A 14,086-nucleotide genomic window follows, 5' to 3' on the forward strand; every position below is an offset into this window, starting at 1 on the left:
GTCACGTGACAATTCAAATGCTGTCCCCATGGGTCTGCTCCCTGCAGGGTCCCGCTGGCTCCGCCCCAGCAGGTGCTGGCCAGGGAGGAGACACACTGTAGATGCATTTAATTGGGAACCTGCCTCAAAGAGCTTACAAGAAACACACCGTCCCTTGCTCTTTGTCCTCTCAAGATTTCTCTCGTATCGTGTTTAACTTTGGAACCCTCGTAGACGCAGATCTGTAAAACTGAGTTTGCACAAAACACTTGGAAAACCTAGATCCTGTGTAAATTTGCTACGGAGCTTACCAAGGCCAGCACCATCGTCCTGCTCCGTCCTGGGCTATTTCTGTTTTGGTTTGTTTGTCTCCCAGACATTTTAAAACTTGTTTGGGACAACGAGCTCTACTTTGTTACATCAGAGTGGTCCCATGGGGGGCTCATTAGAGGCTGGCTGGCTGGACTGCCCCTGGCGAGCATGAGGGTTCTCCGCGCTCATGGCAGCAAACCCCCTGGGCCGCAGTGTCGGGAGGGAGGCGGGAGGGCCCGGCCGCCCGGGCTCTGTGGCCAGCAGCGCCAGCGGCCACTCAGCTCACGGCCTCAGCTGGAGATGCCTTTGACTGCAGGGCTGGGCCCCCTGCCGCTCACATCCCCACGCTGAGGAAAAGCTTCACTCGCTGTTTCTTGGGGCTCTGAGAGTTGTGGTGCAACGCCTGTGCCCACTCTGTCTTGGCAGCGGTGGCGAGGCCCCATGGGAAAGGCAGGGAGTTGAGGACGACCTTAAACTTGGAGCCACCAAGAGGCAGGGAGGTCCCAACCCCGGCAGACACACTGCCAAGTGCACCCTCGGGCGATGCAGCCAGCACCAGAAGGCGCTTCTTCCTGACGGTTCTCGCCTGGGAAGGTGCCTGCACCCCGAGCGAGGAGGCCTGGGGGGCTGCAGGGGGCACCAGCCCTGGCTGGACAGACTGTCCACGAGCGTTCTGCGTGGCACCGTCACCAGGACCCTGACCCTCCGACTGACCTGACGTCCTCTCCTCTCCTCGCCTCTGCTTTTCAGACATTCTGGTTTGCTGGAGGAACTCGGGTCATGAGGCCTCGGCGTGAACAAGACATTGGCGTTCGCTGCCTCCCGAGACCTGGTTTTATTCCCCGAGATTCTGTTCCATTGTTCCCGACTCCTGCGGCTGCTTGAGCAATCGGGCACGGGGCCCGAAGAGGCAGGAAACTGTCTCTTATTATCAGGCTCAAGACGGCGCCGACGGGCCCGGCTGTGGGCCCAGCCGCCAGTGATTGCCCGTCCGCGAAGGATCGACGGGAGGAGTCACAAAGCCAAGCTGCTAATGAGTGGAAACAAGGCGTGCACGTCTGTCCCATCCCGGGGGCCCTGCGGACCTCAGGCCCCTGTGCTGCGGAGCTCAGGACAGGGCCTCGACTCCGTCTCCGTCTCCGTGGCAGGCTGGGAGAGTTCGAGCCCCGCTGACCCGAGCGCGCCAAGGCAGGGGCAGCTCTGAGCAACTGCTGGAAGCAACTCGCTGTCTTTCTACACTTTCTCATCTGGTATTTTCTTTGAAAGATGCCAAGAATGACACAGCTGCATCCTCTTAAGGCATTCATGTCCATGGAAATGAGGGGGCTCTCGGAGTTTAATTATGGAACTCGCTGCAGACACGTCTAAATAAGGGGAAATGAGTCTTCTAAAACAGGCCTCTTTAGGAGCTTGTACAAGTGCGGAGATTGCATTCTTCAGGCACAGGAGGCCTCGGTCTGCGTCAGGAGGCCAGCCCCCCAGGGCGCAGCTCGGACCGCGGCCCCTCCCCGCACAGTGTCCCGAGGAAGGCGGCAGGGCCTGGGTCGGACACCGGGCTGGGTCTGGGCTCCAGGCAGACCGTCCACATGGATGTCCAGGGTCACTGGGCAGGCCTGCCTTTCGTGAGGAATAGTAGATAAAAGAATTAGGATAAAGCTAATGATACAACAAAAGTGAAAACCTTTCTTCTACCAAAATTATGCCCTCAGGTGGGGGGTGGGGAGGGCAGAGAGAGAAAAAGAAACAGGGAGAGAGCAAGCACAGGACACAGAGTGGAAGATTATGTGAATCCCCGTGTACATAGAAATAAAACTTGGAAGAGTGCGACAAAACCATCAGAATGTCTCCATCAGAGAATGTAAATGGTATTCATTAAAACACTTTCAGACGAACTAACAAAAACCCAACACAATTCTGTCTATAAGAAACGCATCTGAAACAATATTCCCAAGGTAAAGACCAGGAGGTCAGGCTACAGTGCAGAAGGCCCAGGTAAGGGACAGAAGGGGCCTCTCCATTGTGACCGCTCACGGAGCGGACTGTGAACGAGAAGCGTCAGGAGCCCCGGAATGGTGGGACTCGCCCCGTCGTCCTGAAGGACCCGCTGAGAACAACCACCACCCAGCGACCTAGCCAACTGCAGGGGACCCCCAGGGGAATGGGAACCACAAGTGGGAGGGTTCTCCCCACCCACAGCGGGCCACGGGGCTGAAGGCTCCGTGAGAGTGTGTTTGCCACTACTGCAATGCAGCTGGCCCCAAGGAAGACACCCAGCACAGGTGTGTCAAGAACTGTTATCCCCAATCCTGGAGGATAGAGGTCTGGGTCAGGTGACATGGAACACTCCCAGAAATCTGACAAATAGAACTTCAAACAGTCAAAGAGGAGAATTCAAAAAATTTCAAAGAAAACAAAATAAACATCCAATTAAAATTCATTTAATGAACAATGAATGAGCAAAAGGAAGCACAACTCAGGAGTTAATGAAGATTAAATATATTAATGAATTGGAACACAAGGAGCAGAACCAATAAAAATGAAATAAGTTTTTAAAAAAAAAAAACAACAAAGTAGGCAAATTTGCAAGCTAACTCAAGAAAATGGGGGGAAAATTAGAGTAAGAGAAAAATAACCATAAACTTAGAAAAAATTTAAATCCCAAGAAAACATGGTGCAACTTCATACATAAAATCTTACAAAGTTGAACACAGTAGAGTCAGAAAGTTTAAACCAATGGCCTAAACGACAAAAGTTAATAAAGGTCTCTCCAATAGAGAGCAAAAAGCCCACATAGTCCAACAGGGGAATTTTCTATTACATTTTATAAAGTGCATCTCACCCCAATGCCACCTAACTTATTGTGAGCGCATGCACACACACACACACACACACACAAAGGAAAACCTCCAAGTTATTTTTATTAGAAAAAAATGGATTACAGAAACAAAAACAAACACCACAACCAGAAACTACTTTTGTTTAGTGATAAGGATGCAAAAAGTGAGACACTTGCAAAGGAATCTACAAATGCATTAAAAATGTGTGTTTCTTTACTGGAATAATGTTGAGCACAGCGGTCCTCCGATTACAGCCCGCAGGCCCCGAGGTTCCCGAGACGCTTTCGGGGATCTGTGGGGCCAAGACTATTTTCGGAGAATGCACAGACACCGTTCTCCTTCTGCTGTGTTGACCTTGGCTCTGGCAGCCCTGCAGAAACAAGAGCAAGCAGGAACCAGCCACACACCCGGGATGGCAGGCGGGCAGCTGGAGCCCCAGCACCAGAGGCCGCCGCACCGCCACGCCGGCCCCCGCTGGGCCCCGAGTCATCACCTCCACGGCACTTAAAAAACGTCAGCTCCTCTCCGGGAGGGGGCGTCCTCGATGGGACCTCGGGCACTGACCCCTCACAGCCCAGGCCCTGGGCATGTGTTTTGTGCGACACACACACGAAAGGGATGCCTCCGGACACTGCCGAGGGTGGCCGGCGGCTGGGGACAGCGGGCCGGGGAAGGAGGGGACGCACGTTTACTCAGAGACGGCAGGGACACCAGCCAGCCGGCCCTGAACTCCCGCCCTGGAGACCCACCGCGGCACAGGAAGCAGATTGCAGCAGGAGCCGACCCTGACAGACAGCAACTGACGGTTTTGATCAACGAGCATTTCTGAAAATTCGTTTTCCTCCTGGGTGCTTTTCAGGAATCCTAGCCCTCACGGTGTTCATGCAGCACTTCCCGGCACCCTATTCCATTACTGACAGATAACCAATGCCCCGCAGGAAGAGTGAAGACAGGCCAAACTAAAACGACACAAGGTCACTGTTTGCTGTGGGTTGGAGAGGTTTGGTGTTGAATGGTTTGTGCTTTACGCCCCCCCCCCCCGTGCATCCCGTGCATCCTGTGCGTCCGTTTCCACCTTCTTCTGGCAACACGCTCCCCAGAAAGGATGCTGGAAGGAACCGTGGGGCCCCCACACTGTGCCCAATGCTTGGGGGAGCCTCACAGCAGCTCAACGCCAGGTCCCAGCGAGTCTGTCCGAGGGCGAGCCTTCCCGCTTCCACGGCACGGACACGGCGGGCAGCCAGCCCCGCGCCCCACTCGACCACCAGGGGGCGACAGTTTCAAAGGCGGTTGAGTCTGTTTGCGAGACTCGAGTATCTCAGGGGGAGGGGCAGCGTGGGAGGCACAGTGACTGGGCTGGCGGGGCCTCCGCGTGCACGTCACTGTCACCGCGAGTCCTCGCTGCTCGGTAGGGACCTTGTCACCCAAGGGCTGCGAGCTCAGGGTCCACAGGGCCCCGCAGGGCCGTCGGAGCCCCGCCCCCAGGTCCGCCCCGATCTGCCTGCGCATGTGCACACACTCGGTCTTGGCCGGGTCTCCTCGCCTCCCCGGTGCCTTTGCTCTCGGGGGAGACTGACTGCATGTGAAAGCGGGGCCCTGGCCAGGTGGCCCTGCGGCCGGGGGGTCGCCCGGTCACCAGAAGGTCGGAGGTCCAGTTCCCGGTCGGAGCCGTGCACAGTCTCCGGTCCAGGCGCCTACGGCAGGCTGATCAGTGGCTTCTCTCTACCCTCCCTCTCACTCTAAGAGCAATGAAAAAAATGTCCTCGGGTGAGAATTGAAAAAGAAAAATGTGCTAATAGATGGGACCCAGCTCTGTTGGCTTGTCACCAGCAGAGCAGCGACCAAGTCCACTTCACCGCGTGCCGTGGGGCACCCACCTCGCGTGGCCACAGGCGCTGCGCGCGGGGGTTCTGCGGCCTGGGCCCGTCCGAGGCTGAAGTGCGAGCCAGACCCGGACGCCCTTCGGTGCCCTCCCCGCTGACGTCTGTCCGTCCTCAGTCCCGGAGTTGCGTTCACGACACTCTGGAAGGTCACTTTCCAGTCCTGACCTTCACCATTGCTCATCCCAGTGTTTCCGACAAAAAAAGACCAGAAATCAGTGGAAGGGAGATGCAGGATGATTCTCTAACAATGTTACATAATAAGATTAATCTTGGGTTGCATTTGATTGATTTGTGTAGAAATGAGTCAACTCCTCTTGCTTCCTGGGAAGCCTCCTAGGTCCCGGCCTCGGCCCACGCTGAGGCACCCGCCCACTCCTGCACCGACCGAGAAAGGTCAGGTGACATCACGCTCAGCGGGACGCGTGGTAAACTGCCCGGCAAGAATCGCTCTGATAAAACAGCATCTTTTCAGATTTGTGCCAAGTCATAGCATACGCCTCCAGCTCACGTTTTGCCTGATCCCAGCTGCTCGGACGTTGGTAGTGAGAACATCCCTTCAGACTTGAAAAAGATATACATTAAAGAAAGGGCCCCACAGGAAAGTAAAGCTATTTTACGTGCGACGTGCCACGTCGAAGGTCTCCGCCAGCCCAGGTTCCTGTGACGACATCAAGGTCCCTGGGGGGGGGGGGGGCAGCCATTCACAGGTGGGGAGCTGGGGTTCGCATGAGGCCATACTCCAGACCCCACATGCTCCCCACGTGGCCCACGTCCACCCCAGGCGAGGCCCGGCCCTGGACAGTGTCTCCTCGCCCACGGGAAGGGGGTGAGCTGTGCCTGCTCCCCGGTGACAGGCTCCAGCGACGGGTTCTCCGCACTCCCAGGGGGCAGCCGGCAGGGACTCCGGGCTGCGGGGGCCCCTGGAGTGCAGCTGTGGGTGCAATGCCGGCAAACAATGGTGTCACCGAGGACTAGGGCCCTCATAGGAGAGGGGGATGTCAGGACAGCAGGGGACAGGGGTGACGTCCAGCAGCTTCTGAACCTGAGGGCGTCCTCCTCCTTGGGGAGCTCAGAAGTCCTGACAGACCGGAGGTCGCAGACAACAGGGGCCCGACCCGGCCCATTTAAGGCCCAGTTCCCGCCTGTGTCCCGAGGGGACAGTCGGTCAGGTCAGACCGGCCACTGCTCGTCCACTGTGCACCCACCCGGGGGAAGCGGCCCCCACCTTCCAGAGAAACAGGACCAAGGGGCAGGTGCCCGGGCTTGGGGACGAGCAGCCCAGTGTCCGTCCGTGCCTGCAGTTGGGGGGTGAGGCGGCCCCGGGCCCGAGTCCCCAGGAAGATGCGGGAGGCCCAGCCCTTGTCTTGGCTCAGCGGTCCCCGCAGAGGAGCCGTGAGCCGACACAGGTCACCGAGGCAGGTGCGGGGCCCGCAGCGGGGAGATGAGCTCTGGGTTTACACACCAAATCCCACCATAAATCCTTTTTTTATTTTAATTTTATTTTTTAAATATATTTTATTGGTTATGCTATTATAGTTGTCCATTTCCCCCCTGTATTCCCCTCCGCCCTGCACACCCCCTCCCACCACATCCCCCCCCTCTAGTTCGTGTCCATGGGTCGTACATGTTAGTTCTTCAGCTTCCACATTTCCCGTACTATTCTCACCCTCCCCCTGTCCATTTTCCACCTACCATCTATCCTACTTATTCTCCGTACCTTTTCCCCCCTCTCCTCCTCCACTCTCCTGTTCATAACCCTCCATGTGATCTCCATTTCTGTGGTTCTCTTCCTGTTCTAGTTGTTTGCTTAGTTTCTTTTTATTTGTTTGTTTTTAGGTTCAGTTGTTAATAGCTGTGAGTTTGTTGTCATTTTAGTGTTCGTATTTTTTATCTCCTTTTTCTTAGATAAGTCTCTTTAACATTTCATATAACAAGGGCTGGGTGATGGTGAACTCCTTTAACTTGACCTTATCTGAGAAGCACTGTATCTGTCCTTCCATTCTAAATGAAAGCTTTGCTGGGTAGAGCAATCTGGGATGTAGGTCCTTGGCTTTCATGACTTGGAATACTTCTTTCCAGCCCCTTCTTGCCTGTAAGGTTTCTTTTGAGAAATCAGCTGACAGTCTGATGGGAACTCCTTTGTAGGTAACTGTCTCCTTTTCTCTTGCTGGTTCTAGGATTCTCTCCTTCTTTTTAATCTTGGGTAATGTAATTATGATGTGTCTTGGTATGTTCCTACCTGGGTCCAACTTCTTTGGGACTCTCTGAGCTTCTTGGACTTCCTGGAAGTCCATTTTCTTTGCCAGAATGGGGAAGTTCTCCTTTATTATTTGTTCAAATAGCTTTTCGACTTGTTGTTCTTCCTCTTCTCCTTCTAGTACCACTATGATTCAGATGTTGGAACATTTAAAGATGTCCCAGAAGTTCCTCAGACTCTCCTCATTTTTTTTTAATTCTTGCTTCTTCATTCTGTTCTGGTTCAATGTTTCTTTCTTCCTTCTGCTCCAAACTGTGATTTGAGTCCTGGTTTCCTTCCCGTCACTGTTGGTTCCCTGTAGATGTTTCTTTATTTCACATAATGGGAACTTCGTTGCTGCCTGGGTCTTTTTCATGCTGTTGAAGTACCCAGTGAGTTCCTGGAGCATCCTGATCACCAGTGTTTTAAACTGTGCCTCTGATAGGTTGGCTATCCCTTCAGCACTTAGTTGTTTTTTTTTTTGAGCTTTGATCTGTTCTTTCATTTGGGCCATTTTTTTTTTTGTCTCAGCTCGCCTGTTATGTCTGAGGGGCGGAGCCTTAGGTGTTCACCTGGGTGGGGTAACCCACGTCCCTGCATTGTGACACTGTCTGTGGGGAAGGGGTGGAGAGGGAACAATGTCACTTGCTTCACTCTGCCAGATTTCAGTCACTTCCCCTGCTTCCCACAAGCAAAGTGGACCCTTCTGGTACTGATTCCCAGGTGGGTGGGCTGGTGTACTTTCTAGGACCCCGTGGGTCTCTCCTTGAACTCTCCTGTGAGGCTGGGAGTCCTCCCACTGCCACAACCCCACAGGTGTTTACAGACAGAGGTTTGAGGCTTTATTTCCCCGCACTGGAGCCCTGGGTTGTGGGCCTGTCTTGCTCCCCAGTTGTTCCTCCCGGTCTATCTGTGCACCAATGTGGGGCTCCACTTTGCTGCATGTCCTTTCTGCCTGGCTCCCCCTCCCACCGGTCTGGGGGAGTGTTTCTTCTTTAACTCCTTGGTTGTCGGACTTCCATACAGTTCGATTTTCTGGCAATTCTGGTTGTGTTTTGTTTTTAAATGTGTTGTTGTCCTTCTTTTGGGCTGTGTAAGGAGGCACAGTGTGTCTACCTACACCTCCGTCTTGGCCAGAAGTCCCCACCATAAATTTTTAATGACACTTATAATTATTTTTAAATTTCATTTGGTGTCTTTACATATTATCATCACAAATTCTAAGTAGCACAGGAAATAACATTGTATTTGTACAAAAGGAAAGAAAGAATGCTCAAGATTAAGTTCCCCCCGCACGTTAGGTTCTAATTAAATTCAGTGATTACCAGCTCGGTGCTGACAGAATGTTGGTGATCAGAGAATGTCACTGGGCCATCGGGGGCCCTGGCAACTGGGTGACAGTGAACGGTTACACCCTGAGATCCAAACCCAGCCTCTGCTGAAACCAAAGGGCAGGACTGCCTGCTTAGCCCCTGCAGCCAACCGGGGCCAAGTTCAGGGGTGGCGGGGAGCGACCCAGTGGGCGACCCACCTGCCTCCTGGTTACCACCCACTGCTGGGCCTTGAGCCACCACGAGGGGCCGGTCCTGCCCAATGTGCTCACGGGGGACAGAAAGGCTCCCTGTCCCCACCGCGTGCAGATCGGAGATCAGGCTTCCACATTCCCAAACTTTCCTTCCAGAAATGTGCTTAGCTCTTCTTATAACCCTGCCTTCGCCAAACTTCTCAAACCAAAACTCGGTGTTGCTCCGGGATTTCTTCCCTGCCCAGCCCTGTCTGCCATGGATCTCTGGGCCCCCCAAGACCCTCAGATGTCATCAGACTCAGGGTAACTGACCCAGTAGCCCCCACGGACGCCTGACTCCATGGCCCCACCTGACCCTCCGCTCTCCACCCAGGAGCCAGAGCCATCACTCCAATCGCAGTTCAGACAGAACCGCCCTCAGCTTCCAGTCCCCAGGCGTTCCCCACGGGAGGGAAGAAAAATGGAAAACTTCCTCTTCCACCTGACCTCGTAGGCCCCGCGGGCCCTGGTCCACCACGAGCCCACACCGGCCTCCCCTCCGCTTGTGGGCCCAGCACCAGCCTCTCCTCGGGGCCCCGAGCTTCTTACCCCTTCCCCGCCCCAAACCCCAAGGGGGCCCCTTCCTCAGCTCCCACGAACTTGTCCACTTCTCGACCATCCTCCACGGAGAAGGTCCTCAGACGGGTCTCCAGCTCGCTGCCGCCCGGTGCGTCTTGTCAACGGTGACCCCGGTCACTTGTCCCCTCACCGGCTGGTGTCCACGTGGCCACTGCAGGTTTGTCTCGAGAAAGACGGGACGGGGCGTGTCTTCCCGCGCTGCATCCTCCCAGCACCAAGGGGGCAGGCACTCAGTAAGAATCTGTGCAGTGGAAAACTTCCCAAGGAAGAGGGCGGTGTGAAGGCGAAACGCGAAAACAGGACCGGAGACAGGTCTGTGGAGGGCAGAGCTCTCTCCCCTCAGAGCCGTTACACCCCACATCCGTCCTCTGCGGGGCTGTTGTCCACCATCACCTGTCCGCCTTGTCCTCCCCACCCCCCACCCCCGAGATGCGGGGCCGAGACGGAGGGCCGTGCAGCGAGGCCTCGCCTGGTTTGGGTCAGAAGCTCGGCCCCACCGCTGAGACCGCTCGAGAGGTGAACGAGGAGCAAGTTCTGGTCGCCCCACGCTTCCCGTCTGCAGATGGATTGACAGGCTGAGGCACCGCGCTTAAAGGTCATGTCATTCTAATTGCCCGATTCTGCTAAAGTTCAAAGTGGCCGGCGTTTCACGTTCTGTGGAGGGAGCTGGCCTGCCCTCCTGGTGCGACCCCTGCTCCTGCAGCCAACCACTAACTGCACACACTCTCAGAGGGAGTGCACGGTGCCTCTCCTTCTTACGTTTTTGTGTTCAGTATTTCACGTGTTAAACATGTAACACAGGAAACGGCTTCATGTATCACCTACATTGAATACAGTTTCTACACGTTTCTTACACTCCTTGCTAATACGTGCCAGGGCTGAGACACTGACGCACACGTGTGTGCTCACGCATGTAAAAATGCACAAAGTGCCTTGTGGTCAGCCCACGTGGGCCCATCGACAAGTTACACTGAGTTTCCTGGAGATGAGGGGGCACCTGCTGATGCCCAGTGTCCCCAGACAGAGGACCAGCCACCATGAGTACTGGGGGCAAGGGGGGCTCTCAGGAATCTCCCCACCTCTGCCACAACCGTCATCACTGGGGCGCAGGCTGCCGCCTGGAGCCCAGCCCAAGACACTGGGCGCTGACCCCGTGGCAGCGGGAGCAGCCACGCTGTGTCCAGAAGCCAACGCGGGCCCAGCAGCCACGCCCCCGGCTGCCCCCACCCCACCCTGGCCCACGCATCCCGGCTGGCCCACAGGTTTGAACCCGAGTGTTCTTGTGGGCTGTTCTGAACCACAGCAGACTCAATCCACTTGGCTTGTTCCACACAAAGTGTACTTGTTTCGTAGACGCAATCACAGCCGAATCGACCCAGACATCCTTCAGCACGAGGCCAACCCGCACTGAGGACGTGGGCAGAGACCAGTGCCGGCGGCCGGGGGTGTCTCCTCGTGGGGGAGGGGGGGTCTGAGGGTTTTGTGGGGACTCGGCACCTTCCTCAGCGTGGAACTGCTGTTTCCCTCCACGCGTTTCCGATCGAGTGAACTAGCGCAAAGGACTGGAAAGGGACTTCAACAGAATATGACAGGAATGGGGTCTCCACGTTGTCCAGCCAACATTCCACCCTGTGAGCAGGGAAACCGAGGCTCGTGCGGAGAAGCAGTTCCCCGAAGGAACAGCCACGCAGAGGAGCTCAGGTTTTCAGACTTAGATGCGCAGGCTTCCGGCGACGGTCCGTGGAAACCGCCTCCGACCTCTCGCGGCTGTGGCGAGGATCTGGACACACACGTGTGAAAGTGTTGGTGATTCCGCGGTTGCCCCTCGCGGGCAAAGGTGTGTCGCCCCTCCTCGCCCCCCGCCCTCGTGAACGGCGGGCTCTGTTTACCCGGCAGCCACCCTCCTCCTGGCCTCGCGCAGGTGAAGGACGCGTTTTCTTTGGCTTCCAGCCCGAGGTGAGGGGGAGAACAGTCCTGGCAGGTGGCCGCCCTGTCCCTGCCGCTTATCGCGCGTCAGATCGGAGCCGTCAGACCGTGAGCAGGGCGCGGGGTCAGCCGTGGGCGTCGGGAAGGCCCAGAACAGAAGGGGCACACGTGAGGGGTGCGCACCTGGCGGGCTGCTCTTCGTCTGGACCTGCCGCACCGACCCCCTCAGGGGCAGCGCCGGCACCACGCTCAGAAACAGCTCGTCAGTGAGGAGCAGACAACGCAAACACGGTTGCGTGTTGCAGATGAGCAACACGGAGTGTGGACATGCTACGATCACAGATGTTTGGATTTTTTTTATCTACGATAACGGGTTTTATGGAGGAGTTTTCAATTCCCGATGGAAAAGACTCGCTCCCTTTAACACCGCGGGTGAGGGACCAGCCCGCGGGAGTGGGCGAGGCCTCCCATAGCCCCCCTCCGCCCGGGCCCTGGGAGGAGAGAGAGCCCAGTGCAAGGGCCACCCGCCTGGGCCTTGCCGGTTGGAAGTCTGGTTCATTCACGTCCGCGTCTCAGCCGATTTCTTCGGGGAGGCTGGTGTTGCCCTGGCAACGTGGCCTGAGCATTTGCATACACGTGTTCAAAATGTACGTAGTCCCAGAGGAAAACGAGGCACGACCACCACCACCAAGGTCAAGCGGCCACACAGACGCGGAGCCGCAGAGGCCGGAGGGACGCGTCACGGGGAAGGTAGTTCTGGCGCACCTGCCGCACCTGCCGCCGCCGGCCCCCCTCTCATCGGCACTGGGAAACAAAAGCTTCTGATCACCTCCCTGCAGGGCGCCGTGCAGCGAGGTTCCCGAGCCCGGGCCGCGCTCACACGTGCAGCTCGGAACCACCCCTCTGTCCGTGAACCCACACACGCTTCCGCAGGGCAGGACCGGGCCGGGGTGGGGGGGGCGACCCCGACACTCACCGGGGGACTCAGCCCCTCGTGCCGAGCACTGCAGGAAGCACTTTGCTTTTCGGTACGTTAGTAATGAGCATAGGTAGCTTCTGGTAATCTCGTTAAATGCAGATAATTTACTAAAAACTGTATTAATGCCAATGTTACCTCAATAACTCAAAGAAAAAGTTCATGAACATATATTTCCATAATATATGAAGATATTCTGTGAGAAAAGGCTGAGGGTCCACCTGGTAACTGCCAGGGGAAGGAGGAAGAACCACCAGAACTAGGGCCCTCGGGGCAGCGGGCTGCTGGCCCCGGCTCGGAGGAAGGGCCTTCCAGCCCCGACACAGAGGAAAACGCCAGCCGGGCTTGTGGCTTTGCACCGCGGACACGCCCCCGTGAGCCCTGCCAAGGTGCGGGCGGTGTCAGCATGCGAGGTGGAGCTGAACACCAGCCTGCAAAACCAGCAACCTTGGGAAAACAGCTGGCCAAAGCTCACGTAAAAGAAAAATCGGGCTGAATTATACCCACTGAACTTGGTGGGTATAATTCCGCCACTGGACCGAAAGATGAGCGAGGAACACGGGACACAGAAAGCAGCGCATCGCAGACACGCTGACGCACCTTTGGAGAAGGCTGCAGCGTCCGAACCGCCGACCCGTCGGTGCCCGGAGGCCCAGCTTCCGGAAGGACTGGGCACCTCTGTCCGAGCACCTGTCACCCTCTTCCAGTCACGTCTGCTGACAACAGGGCCCGACCTGCCCACCCCCCCGAGCAGGACGGAAAGCACGCCGGTCGCTGCAGTTCGGGTTTCCCTGACACGAGGGGTGGACGGTCAAGTCCGCAGAGAACGAAGGGCCGTGTCCACGCACCGCCCTGCAGCTGCGTCCCCCCCCCCCCACGCCACGACCACCCTTCGTCAGCGGCTCCTCCGTGGCCCTCAGCCCGCCGCAGCTGGAAAGGGACCTGCACCAGTGCCTCCCTGGGGCGGGTTTACTCGGGGGGGGGGGGGCACTGCTCTCACTTACCTCCCTGACCGGCGCTGGAGCAGTGCCTGGTGACCGAGTGGGCTCCGATGAGGGGGACGCAGTGACGACCAAAGCCCTGCCTGCAGCTGCCAGGGGGCTGCGGTCCTCAGACGGGTACAGTCCGGCCGTGCACCCACCTGCACGTCGCCCTCCGGGCTCCGCCTCCCTAACCTGTGATCGGCGAGTCGACCCGGGCTACCTTCCGACGGGAGTTTCCCAATGTCACCCGACACAGAACGTGGCTGCAACAATGTCACAGAACAGGAGGTGTGCTGTCTCAGGTGTCCCGGACCCGGGGAGCACAGGGCAGGGCGACAGGTCCCGGAACTCGGGCAGACGGCCCTCAGGGACCGGTGACGGGACCATGTGACCGACACGTGACACTTACTCAAGTGCATTTCTATCTCTTCATTTTCCACTTCAAATGACGAAAGTCTCAAAAGTGAATCTTAACCGAGATTTTCTCCCCGCCTCCCTTAATGCAACACCCGGGTCCTTTCTCCCCCAGGACTCTGTCCACAGCCCTTCCCACGTGCCCTTCCTCCCTGGGGGGAGAGGGGGACAGACCGGGCCGGGGAGGAGGGCCGGGTGGAGCTGGCCGAGGCCAAGGCCCCAGCAGGGACCGCGGGCCTGGTTCTCTTTTCATCCCATTAATCATGTGCAGTTAATGTTCGGGTCTTGGTTACATTTGGACTAGCATTGCCTCCCCCGTATTTCACGGGGGTGTCCTCGGTGCATCTCACGGTCTCCCTCGTTGCCACTCAGCTCTACCATGCGCGGCTGCTGCTTC

The sequence above is a fragment of the Phyllostomus discolor genome, chromosome 6, assembly GCF_004126475.2.
Source record: "Phyllostomus discolor isolate MPI-MPIP mPhyDis1 chromosome 6, mPhyDis1.pri.v3, whole genome shotgun sequence".
NCBI classification, from domain to species: Eukaryota; Metazoa; Chordata; class Mammalia; order Chiroptera; family Phyllostomidae; genus Phyllostomus; species Phyllostomus discolor.